The sequence below is a fragment of the Passer domesticus genome, chromosome 4, assembly GCF_036417665.1.
Source record: "Passer domesticus isolate bPasDom1 chromosome 4, bPasDom1.hap1, whole genome shotgun sequence".
Classification (NCBI taxonomy): Eukaryota; Metazoa; Chordata; class Aves; order Passeriformes; family Passeridae; genus Passer; species Passer domesticus.
The window spans coordinates 44,161,760-44,174,301 of NC_087477.1; the positions used below are offsets into that span (position 1 = coordinate 44,161,760).

At 34.8% G+C, this 12,542-nt stretch overlaps 1 long non-coding RNA gene across 8 annotated transcripts in view; it reads left to right on the plus strand.

The window, feature by feature from the left end:
- LOC135299105 (uncharacterized) overlaps positions 1-12,542 on the plus strand; it is a 100,310-nt gene that overhangs the window by 38,584 nt on the left and 49,184 nt on the right. For all 8 annotated transcript variants that reach the window (XR_010361155.1, XR_010361160.1, XR_010361156.1 and 5 more), the window contains 2 exons: positions 10,121-10,334; positions 11,658-11,760. This is a non-coding gene — a long non-coding RNA (uncharacterized LOC135299105). The remainder of the gene's footprint in view (positions 1-10,120; positions 10,335-11,657; positions 11,761-12,542) is intronic.

The window sequence follows — 12,542 nt, forward strand, 5'->3', positions numbered from 1 at the left end:
CAGAATGGCAGCAGGCACTGAATACGCAGCTTCAGCACCTCCCTATCCACCTCCTGGCTGCACGGTGGATTAAACACCTTCCTGTCATGGAGAATGTTCTGATTGTGTGGAGCTACATTCAGGGATGTAGGTTAATTCATTATCCAGTACAGAGGCAATGAATATATTTAGATGACTGACAGAACTGATAGGATTATGCAGTAAGTGGTCTAAATTATTGCATTGAATTTGAGAAAAATACCTATAAACCAAGGAGGAGTAACTAGGACTTGCATCTATACTAAGAAAACAAATAGGAATGAGGCTGGGGAGAAGGAGTGCTCAAGCAGAGTAAAAAAGATGAATAAATGATCCACATAAGTCTTCAGTTGTAGACATATGAAAAGGGATTTCCACTAGGTGTCCTCTCACCCTATCAGCATTTGCATCACCAGCTTCATTATCTTCAGACTGCTCCACTCCCTCTCACACGAAGTTTTCTCTTACGTTGATATATAGCTTGTATAGCATTATAACAAGAGAGTTCATTCAAATTTCTTTAAAGTTTATCTGCATCAGACATGACCTTTATCCATTACTGTTAATATAAGGTATTGTAATGTATTTCCTATGTATATGTACACATATACTGTAATGTATTTCCTATGTATTGATGGAAATTCAGTCTGTTCAGATTGACTGGAATTTACAAATCTGGAAGTTTAGCTGTAATACAGTTATGTCAGACATCTGTAGAATTACTAAGATGCATGATTTTTAGGTATTTCATGAGTTTTCTTAAACAAAACTATTTTCAATTTTTTGTAATATCAAGAAGATTTGAAATATGTCAGCATCAGAACAGACTAGATTTATTACCTGGAAAGGTTATCTCAGTTTTACTCCTCAGTTATTTCAGCGACTTGCATGAAAACAACAAGAATGTGCATAGTTTGAGCTTAGATGATGGATTCCAAAGATAATTTCATATAAGCAGTTAATTTTCCATTAATAGATTGATGTCTGACTTGAGTGATTAGTTAACAAATGCAAAGCCTTTCCCATTATTTAGGTCTGAAATATGAGGAAAGAGAAAGGTTGCAAGGGAGAAAAGCAATGAAGGGTATGTGTCAGACCAAAAGCTAAAGCTAATCTAACTATCTAATAGTTGGTTGGCACTAGGGGGTCACAAAATGTCTCTGTCAGGGTGGCAGAAATCCCTCCCCAGCAGAGCTGATTTGATATCTTTGACAGTGTGATGGATAGCTTTGCAACAGGCTATGTCCTGGTTTGCCAGGACATGATGTGAACCTCTTTGAGCAGTTTGTGCCCTGTTTCATGCCAGACGTTGGCTGGAATGGTTCATTAGCTAAGGAGCCCTCCTGGTGTATTTCACTGCCTTACAGACACAGCCAGTCTATTTTCTCATGCAATAGATATGAGGAAATAGCTGCTCTGTTGTTTTGTTTCCGATTTGTACACTAGTGTAGCAGCAGGCAGAAGCTCAAACTATAAAGCTGGGAAAAGATCCATAACTGGCAATTAGCAGTAATTGTGATAGCTATAACACATTCATATCACACTGGTTTCAAAATGTAGTTCTTGACACTTGAGTACATTTAAGGAAACCACAAATTATTTTTCTACTGTTATCCGATTTCAGTACTGTAGCAGTATTTGGAGGATATGAACAAACTCCATTTGCAGCGAGAACATTTCCCTAGAGAGCTGTCCCCCAGCTTCCCCTGTAGGTTTCGTGTTACTGGAAAATGAGAAAAAAGAAAAAAAACCGCATGGGCAGCATTCAGGGATTCTGGATTACTGTGGATTCTTGTGTGAGGAGCTCTAAAGCAGTGTAACTTCTTTTTCTTTTTTTTTTTTTCCTTTCTTTCTTTTTCTTTCTCTTTCTTTTTCCCTCTTTTTATATCTGCTTTTTTTTTTCCTATTACTTTAAGCTTCATGTTCCATGTTGCACCTATCTCCCCTTTACCATGGAACCAGGCATTCAGATCAGCTTACAACAGGAAATAACAGAATATCTTTAGCTGATAATCTCTTACAAAGCATTTGCAGCTAACCAGAACCTCATGTTACCAGCACATTGAGTAAAGGTATTGCTGAGCCCTGCTGCCTTTTAATTTATTTTTTCTATTAATGGCATCTAATCTCCTGCATAAATCACAAATATCTAATTAACTTTAGAAACATCAGTGTCTGTAATTAGTAATATATTAACTTTCAAAATCTAAGAACTTTCTTTGATTAATTTTTAACATGATTGATATTTTATAATTTTTTAACAAAGAAACAAATTCTGTTAAATATTTCTGCTAATAACACTGCCAATGCCAGTGAAGTGACCATGATTAGTTATGAAATTACTAACAAATTAGAAATTAACTGTATATATTTTTTAAAAAATCTAATGTTTGAATAATTTATAATCCTGGAATTCAAATTATTATTATTTTTGAATAGTTAAATCCCTGTGTGATTCTCTGAAGAATTTTTCTATTTAATCTCTCAAGTCATTTTTATACTAGTCTGGGGATTTTTTTACTTACCAATTTTTCTTGGTAGGGTATTTTATATGAAGCTTTTTAACATAGATATGTGCTTAGTATTTGTTGAAAAGCACAGGAAAAGCACAGAGCAATGTTTGGGGTATTTTTTGTACTTTGGTTTGTTCTCATTTTCTTGTTTTCCAAGATTATTCATCCTTTTCCTAAAAGAAAAAAATACTTCTATCTTGTTATTCCCTCATTAGGAAGTTAGTCTCTAAAAAATATTTTTCAGCAACAGATGTTTCTTCCACGAATGTATCAAGGGAATGTAAATATTGGCTGCTCAACAAGCTGTTTTGAACCAAATCTACTTGGACCATGAGGAAGTCCAAGGACCAGAGTTACAGAATATTTGCTGATGCAGAGTCATTTTGTCTTGCATACGCAAGTTTAGTCTTCAATTTAGATCTGGCAAATATTGCAGTAAAATAATTATTTTCCAGTGATATGAAAAAGCTTAATATATAAACAAATGAAATAAAATTCAAACATTGGTTTCCAATGTAAAATTAATTTCAAGAGCATTTCCTTACTGACAAGACATAAAGTATTAAAGCTTATCCTGAACTCACAAGGTCCCTGATAGAAATTCAAACCTAAAAACCAGCCTTAATTCTTAAGAAAGCTTCAGCACGAGGCAGAGGAAATTTTGACCCATCTGTAATGAACATAATATGATATCAGCCAAGTAAGAATCCTTCTCTTGTTAATTTTCTTTTGTTTGTATGATGGTTGTCTCTCAGATCATTGCTGTTTCCTGCTGAACTAATTTAAAAGTTAGGTTTTGGGCAAACTTCTCTTTTTTGGGTTTGTAATAGAAAGGCTTCCTATTAAACTCTTCAGATAATATTTTTGGGGAGTCAGTGCCCCAAGAAATATTTGATGGGTAAAAACTACAGTAAATGATAAAATTCAAGTGTTGATTTAAGGTTTATTTAACTTGGGCAGGTTGTTAACCAAGATGGTGCTCTACTCTCCCATGCTGAAACTTGACTGTGACAAGAAATCAAACTACTGATTTAGCAGCTGAGAAAATCATGCACTTTAGCTAATAATTCTACATATGGAATAGATGTGAAACAATTTATTATTAAAAGAGTTCAGTTGTGGAGATTAACAAATCTGAGGGAGTATTATGGATCTGACACAGAAATGAAGGAATGAAATATGGTATTTATATGGTACCTGCAAATATGCTGCTACTAAAGGGACCTGAAGAAAAAAAAAAAGCAATGGGAAAAAGCAATGAAGAATGTCAGAATATCAGTCTATTTAAAACCTGTTTTGACCACAGTTGGGATTTCATTCATGTCTTGGTAAAAGACTGCATTTTATCACTTAGATTGTCAGCTGATGATTTATCTGAATAATGCCTTATCCCTTCACATCTTAGGACTGATGGTGGAGGTGATGAGATGCTGGAGTGGAGATAACACTGCAGTTCATACCTTCCTGCATGCTGGAGTGTCCTCCTGATTACTTTTAATCACATAAAAATTTCTCTGTGTCTCTTGCTTTTCCAGCTGACTGTCAGCCTGGAGGCAGCAGTATTTTGCTTTATATGCTTATCACAATACAGCCTTGTTATCCATTTATTGTAAAATTCCAGTTCCTTCAATCCAGATATTTTTTTGTAGTTTTTTGCCTAGAATATCAAAAATAGGCAAACAGTTAGGAGTATAAAAAGCATAGAGCTATAAAAAAATTGCTTGAAACAAGAGCAAACTAGAAGAGTTCTCTTCCTTTCTTTGTTCAGATGATTTTTTTCTTTCTCTCCTCACAAAACATTTGTCAAGGTTTCTTCTTTGAGTGTATATTATAATTCCACCCGCATCTTTTAGAGTGTTAACCTTTCTAATCTTCACCACAGAGCACTCCTAGAGGGTACCTCCTTCTGGTGTCTCTGTACACCTTTATAGACCACTACTTTTTCAAAATTTTCCAGACTTCAATAAGATTAATTCTTTCTATTTAAAATTCATCCAGGGGACAGTTTAGCTGTTCTTCCTCAAAATAAACTGCATTTCTCTGTTTCCAACAGTGCCTTGACAGAGGTGCCATCAAGTATTTTAGGTGTTTTTGGATGTCTGACCCAGCCTCTAAAAAATGACCCAGGAGGGCACAGGTTCTCTGTAATTCCTAAGAGATGGCAAGACCTGTGTGGTTGTCTTGGATACCTCAGAGCACTGGATTAAGCTCAAATTAAGACTTCTAGCTTTTCTGGTTCATTGTTTTATTTTGCCTGAAACTAGATGTGATTATAAATGTGAAGCAGCAGCAACTTTTGAGTAACTGATTCCCCAGTAATTTGTCTTAAGCATATTATAAGAAAACTGCACATAAATGTGGCACAGATAAATAAATTTAAAGGGTTTAGGTAAACAGTCTTTCACATCTCAGAAACAAGGAGCTCTTTATTAAGCAGAAACCATGGAAGTATCTGGGTAAAATATGAAAGAAAAAGTCTGCAATGATTTTTTCTTTTTTAGAAAAATTAAATTGCTATGTGCCTTACACATGTCCATCAATGTACTCTCAGAGGCTTCCAATTAATTTGCAAAGCATACTGTGAACTGTCTGAATAACTATCTGAATAACTGATTTCTATGGAAAATGAATTTCCAGGACATGTTGGAAGTGTTAATTGTAGCTGAATACATAATGTCCCTCTTTATAATTTCTTTTCTGGAAATGACTTCTTCATCTTCTAAAACTCAGAACATCATCCATCTTTGCTCACTAGTTATTGCTGCAGTGTAAGTTTCTCTCATGCTTAGAAAGATTATTATTTCAATTGTTCAGTCTGATTCCTACTGAAAATCCCCCTACAACTTGTCTACTACTCTGAAAGGCAGAACATTTAAGAAAACTGAATTTACTTGACAACATTTCATGGTCTCACTGGTGGAAGGTGAGTTGCAAAGCTACCAGTTTTTTTCACAGTCTGCATTTATCCAGCCAGCGTGTACTTTAGAGAAGAGGTTGCTTCTCTCTGTGGCTTTCTCACTGTGGGAAAGATGTTCCTGCAAATACGTGTTTTGCAGGCCTCATGAAAGGTGCCCTAGCTAGCTTTTAACAGCTAGCTCAGGTAATAATAAGAGATTAATTGTGGTATTAATCTCACCTAATTTTAGACTAGTACTGTGCAGATCTGAAATAATCAGCATAAGCTATTTTTACAGTCCAAAAGAGAATTAGGCAGTTGCAGGCAGATTTTAATTTATCTGACATTTTGAACATTCTTTTTAGGGTGAATTATATTCTAAATTTGTCTCCACTAGTTAAGAAGGGAAAGCAGATGACAAGCAAGATATAAACATCTTATTATAGAGGTCTGCATTTGATCACATTTAAATGTTTACCTCGGTCACGCCCAAGTTTTGAATACTGTATTTTAATTTTCAGTTTGATCCATCTGTGTGTTATTAGTCATCTTCCCTGGCTATTTGAAGGCCAGCTCTCATTGACCTATGCGCCTGCAGAGCAGTAATCCATAAGCACAGTGCCCATAATTGATTTCCTTTCCCATCTCCATCATATCCTTAAATCAATACCAGTCAAACTAAAGCCACATGCATAATTTTTATGCTTCAAGCAATGTTGCATCATGTCACAAAACCAGATTAGGAATATTCATACTTCTTATCCTGTGTATAAAGATCTCATCTCTTCAGATGTTAAATAATCCCTTTTTTCATTTCTTCTGTTGAAATATAATCGCACATGTTGCACTTGTATTCAAGTTATATTGTGTAGCAAGATCCCAGAAAAACAAATGTAAAATAGGAGTCTGGAATGGAAAAAAAGTAATTTATTTCTATCTGATTTAACTTAGAAAATGTATTACTAGTGCAACTACTTAAAACCAAGGTGTGAAAACAAAAAGGCCAGATTTCAATCTGATGTAGATCAAGGTATATGCATCAGAAACAGTGAAGGAACTAATTAAAGCTATGGCCATTGTGTGGAAGTATTCTAATTTTTTTGGTTTTGTTTTGTTTTGTGAACAGTTGCAATGTGGGAATAGGAAATCAAAGTAACATTTTAAAATCTTAAAGTTAGGTTTTATAAAGCTGATATTTTCTTCTGTTTCCATTGCAGTTGCGTAAACTCCCTAGGTGAGGACTCAGCATATGAAAGGTTTTCCATTGTCTCATATTTTCATTTGATCTGAAAGAAAGCCTGGGGTAAAAGTCTTCTGTGTTATGGTTAGAAAAGTGAAGATTCAGAATGTGGGGTTCATCTTACTCTGGCTTTGCTCTGTTGTAGCTGTTGATTGCCACTCTGTTCTGATTGTCATACTGACTTCTGATCAGCCAGCTGTTGCCTGCTTTTTTCTTTGATAGGCAGGGACAGCAGGGACTGAAAAATGTGTCTCCATATAAGGGAGAGTTAAAATAGAAAAATCTCAGTCAGAAGGAGGAAAAGAGCTTTACTTATTTTCTCCTTGATACTGTATTCCATTAGACAGACAGAAGATAGACAGACACACGGAGTGAGAGACTCCTGACAGGTATATTGGTCTCTAATGCTTAGGCTCCTTTGGGAGTCTATCCTTGTGTTTGTTCAAAAGTATATCCTATGGTTCCTTTACATTTCCACAGGTTTTTTTTTGACACCCAATATGTCCCTGTCTTTGAGAGCTATCAGGAAAAGAAGTGACTATGCTTTAATGTTGTTTTTTTATAGATTTAAAATTATAATATCTGCTAAAAGCTGTGTGTGGGGGGGAGTTTGTCTGTTTGTTTGGTTCTTTGGTTTGTTGGGGTTTTATTCCCCAGGCTTAATAAACCCCTTTCCCCAGTATTTTCTATCAGATTATATATTTTTTAATTGTTTTTTTTTTCATATGGTCATTGTCTATCAAAATCACATTTTTTCCTCAATTAGAGTACCCAGCACTTAATGGTATGTTTGCATCCAGGTTAAATTGATAGTGAACAGAAAGCAAGATTACCTAAATGACAATTTGTTTTTATATCCTCTTATAATTATGCCAATTTGGGCAACAATTAGACACTCATGACTTAATGTCTTACTGATTCTGATGTTCTTGAGCACTTTGTTGCTGGTGCACAGATGCTGATGGAACCTAATTGCATTAGAATCTTTTGGACTATGGGGTGCATAGTTGTGTCAGACTAAGTAAAAGTACACATTTTTTTTCCCTTTTATGTAAAGATAGGTCTTAAAAGGGTATAAAATGAGGTAGGCCATATGGCTTTATGTCTTATGGGATGCAAAAGAGGAAGAAATGTTTTTCCCTCCTTGCTATGGCAACTTGCCTTTGGTTTTCTCAAGTGAGATGCTGAAATGGGAAAGAAAACAGCTCCACTGATGACTTCTCTACTAGGCACATGGGTGAGAGCATTGCTCCACATTCATGTACAGAAGAGGGTTGCTCCACTGCACTTTGCCTCTGCTGATACATCTGTTATGCTTGTCCCTGTTCTGTGCTGCAGAAGGAAAATACAACTAGCTTACCTCAGAGAATTTACCTCACAAACAAAAGAGCAGATTTCCAAGGCATTTGTGAATTTGAATCTCAAAATGGGAAAAAAAGTGATTATATTCAAGATACTGTGAACAGTATGAATTTTTACTTTAATTTTTTTTTTTTAAACCCTCAGAACAATATTAACAAATCCTTATAGATAAAAGATATCCTCCATAAAAATTCAAGATTCCTTTGGAAGAAGTTCTAGCAATTTCTGTCTGAAATTTGTTTTTGGAATATGTAGGTATTCAGTATGTAAGACTCAGCTGGTTGGTTGCAGAGAATCAAGATCTCAGTTCCAATTAGATTAAATCCTCATGTGGTCATATTGACATCACGTCTGTGCATCCAAAACGTGAAGAGCTTTCTTTAACAAGAGCAAGTAATATAATTTGCACTGTTTTGATTGGTACTAATCTGATCCAAATAAATGTTTGCATTTATGCTGCTGAGGCAGATAACACTTTTCTCATATTTATCCGTTATTTTAACAGTTTGGGGATTAAATTTATGATTCCAGGAAACAACTGTTGTAAGACTTTGATGCAGAGTATTAAAAAAGACATTAGGGGAAATTAATAAAAGTCAAATAAAACAAACACATAATAATTTTTCCAATCTTGTACTTTTCAATCCTTAATATGAGAAATTAATCCTTATTTTTCTGTAAAAACTTATCTATTAACCCCAGAATCAGTGGAGAAACAGTTTCTACAAGAAACTACTCCCTGGCAAAAAAGCTTAAGTGCTGGGCAAGTGGATCTTTTACAGTGTGGCTCTCCTTAGATAAAATGGTTGGCATTTTTACTTCCAGGATAGGATTCTGTGCATGCATGTGGTGTGACACAGGTACTGTAGATCTAATTTGTCTGAGTTACTCCTGATCATGGCACACTTCTGGATAATACATTCACTATATAAATTTTAAAGGATGTTGAATGCATCAAATTATTTTGTTGTGCTCTCCAATTTTCATGTCATTTATTATTCATTCTCTCCAGAAATCCAGGAATCAAATCAAGGTGCAAAATGTCCCTAGAGACTAGAAAATGCAAATGCAACAAGTTTTCAAATTCTGTTCAGAAAAAGTATTCTGCATGACAGGAAAAAAAACACAACAAAATCTTGCCTGGCCTTACTCATCAGAAAAAAACATTTAAAGGCTATATAAAAATCAAACAAACATGTATTACTGCTACAAGATAGGATATTCTATTTTTTTTTTTTTTTTGGAAACTCTTGTCAGAAATTTTGCATGGCTGAACTTAAAAGTTCAGTTTCTTGAACGTCTATGTACTGTCTTTTTCACACAGCTTTGTCATAGGAAAAAAAAACCTTAGTTACTTATATTTTGTCATGCCTCAGGAAAGTTAGTAATAACCTTTGAAAATGTATTAATAAACAGGTAATATTTTAACCTATATTGCAGCACAGATAATTACAGTAGAAGTAACATAATATTCCATTGTAATATTCATTATCCATTTATCTTTCCTATGTATTTCACAGCAGCTTGTAAACCTCTGAATTTTTAAAAGCTTGCCTTAGAGAAAGAAATGCATTTTAAAGTTATAGTCTCAGATTAATCAAGAAAGTAGAGGCAAAGAATCACATGAAAATAAAAAAACCCCTTAATCTCTCTCGAATTTTTGTACTTGTGAGTTATATATGGGAACTTTAAAATAATTTACTTTCAATATTTTACATTCTTTTACTGTCACTGAGAACAAATGGCTTAGATAAAAAGGGCTTAACAGAAAAAAGATAAATATTTATTTTTTCTGCTTTATCATTAAACTAGGAAACATAAAAATAAAACTAAAGTCTCAGGCTTTTCCCAAGACTAACATTTTTCATTAAAATGCTACACAAATTTCAGTTTAGCCTTTTTGTATGCCTGAGGCACCTGCTGAAGAACTCTGAATTTTGAGGCTTTTCAGACCTACAGCTAGAAAGAATGATGTAAAGTATTTTGTGCTATTTTGTGGCTCATAGGCAGACACAATTTTTTTTTCTTTGATCCCTTTGTGTTTAACAATCATTTATTTCTTTTAAATTGTGGTATTTTTTTGTTTGTCAGGACTGTTCTGCTCCTCAGCACCTGGCATCACTTGGTGACCGCCCTGAAGTTGAACACAAAAGAAATTGTTGGATTTCAAAAGCAAAGATCTGTCCTCTGCTTGCAGAATGCATCTTTCTAAATGAAGAGTCACCAAATGAGAAAGGGGTGGTTTATGTACAAGTTACCCTCCATCAATTTTGAGCAAGTTATAAGGAGTAGCAGCTTCCATAAGGTAAGCATAGTTCTGATCTGTCAGCAGCTCCCTGCAACTAAATTTTTCTAATGCTTAGCAATAGAATGACAAGATTTTTAAAATTCTTTTGAAGCTGTCTAATTTGACAGCAGAAATGGATGAAAGCATTTTCCATTGCTGGTATCTTGCTTTCCACTCAAACATCATCACTGAATATCAACAGCAAAATGCTCATGTCCTGCTTGTGCAAACAGGCTGCTGAGGTAGCCAGGGCTACCTGCAGCATGCAGCAAACTAAAAGACAAAATTGAAAAAAAAAATACCAACAAAAACAAATAAAAACCAGAAAGAAAACCAACAAAAAAAAAGAAAATTTAAATCTAAACTGAGCAGTATTCAATATTGCAATTACCAGTACGAAGCTGCCAAAGTCTAATTAGAGAGTCATGTGCAGGTTTTCCTGATTGTGATCTAGAAGGCTGTACCAGAAAGGACTGAAATATTCTGGAAAAAAAGTTTTTAATGCCTACAGCTTAATGCCTACAGCTTATTTCCCATGGTATGAATTTTAAATCCATTTTGGATACCTTAATTTTCATCAGAGAACCAGGTACTAAACAGGGATCCAGGCAACCCTGATAAAATCTTGATCTTAAGATAACAAACTAAGTGTTCATTACCACATTGTTATCTTGAGATAACCAAGTTATCTGAAGCTAACCAAGTTAACTGCAGGGGGTTCTGGTTAAAGGCCCAGTGCAATAAAGATGAGTGACAGAGTTTTCTCTGATTTCTCTAAGGGTCATACTGCCACAATTTCCATTCTATTTACCAATGTCATGACGCTCTGTGCCTCAGAAAATCAAGCATAAAAACACACTCAAAAAACAATGCAATTACAAGACATGTCTGATCTGAAGAATTTTAGCGTTATTTGCCTGGATAGATTTTGAAAATAATTTTTGAGGAGGAAGCTGTTATATGACATTTAAAAATGCAAGCATAAAAAAGATATAATGCCTGTAAGGGGAAATATAAATGGTAAACTGAAAGAAGATTAAATGAGTAACTCATAAAGTCTATAAGCTATGGAAAAGAGAGAAGATAAATGGCTAACTCAATTTGATGTTACAGCTGGAAGTCTAGGTTTACAGAGAGGCTCCTTCTGTTGCTTTTACATAGAGTCTTTATTCTCATCAGGTGATGAATGCTTAGGGAGGTTAGGTTATGGGCATAATAAATGTTCAGAACTCTTCCAAAATGCGTGCAAATTACAAAGCTGAGAGTACATGCCTAAGAATAATTTATAATCCCCATATCAGTCTGAACAATGTAACAGCAGCACAAGTTATTTTTGCACAGGAACAGACCAGAATCTGACAGCTTTCCACTACAGTTTAACGGAAAAGAAATGTCCTGGTATCTCTCAAGTAAATGCTCTCAATGATACTCCTGCTGGCAAGCTGTAAGTTAACACACACAATTTCCCCGAGCTTCGTCTTTGCAAAGAAAGAATAAGACAGCTGAAAATATACTGATATTGCAGTGTTAATTTTCAAATAATTTTTTGTACCTTTTAATGATCACAAATCTAGTATCCCCAGAAGGGGACATTTTCTTAATAGGTACCCTGTTGGTGTTAAAGGAAGAGCCTGGCAACATGAAAATATTGTAATAGTTTAACAACAGGAACAAATTAAGGGTTTTGGTTTCCTACCTGGTGAGTAGTGGCAAGTTTTTTTAAAATTTTTGCATGCATGTAAGATCTATGGAAAACCATACATAACGGTTGGTAAAGCAGCTCACATGAGAGTTCTTATGGTTCTTTGAGATGACATTCAAATTTCAATAAAACTATGTGATTTAGGTGGATGAAATATTTAAGGGACAGCAAACAGAGTACTGGCTGATTGTGGTTTAGATCTGTTTATTTGCTATTGAATAAGGTGTGCAAACTCAGGCATAGCTGTGCAGGCATCAAGAAAGACATGAAGACAATTTGTCCCAAATGCTTGTAGGGTCATGTTAGATTTCAACACAGTGAAAACAAATAAAGATGCTTAATTTATCCTGAGTGTAAATTCTTAAATAATGTAAATACTCTGCTGCCAGCCACAAAAGTATGTGGGTAAAGAAAATTGAAAAAATCATTGGAGGTTCTGAAATGTTTCATTTGCAAAGGCAGACACTTAATGGGTCACATTTTCATTTTCTGTGCAACTTTGGTCCTGAATGAGGCAATAGCCT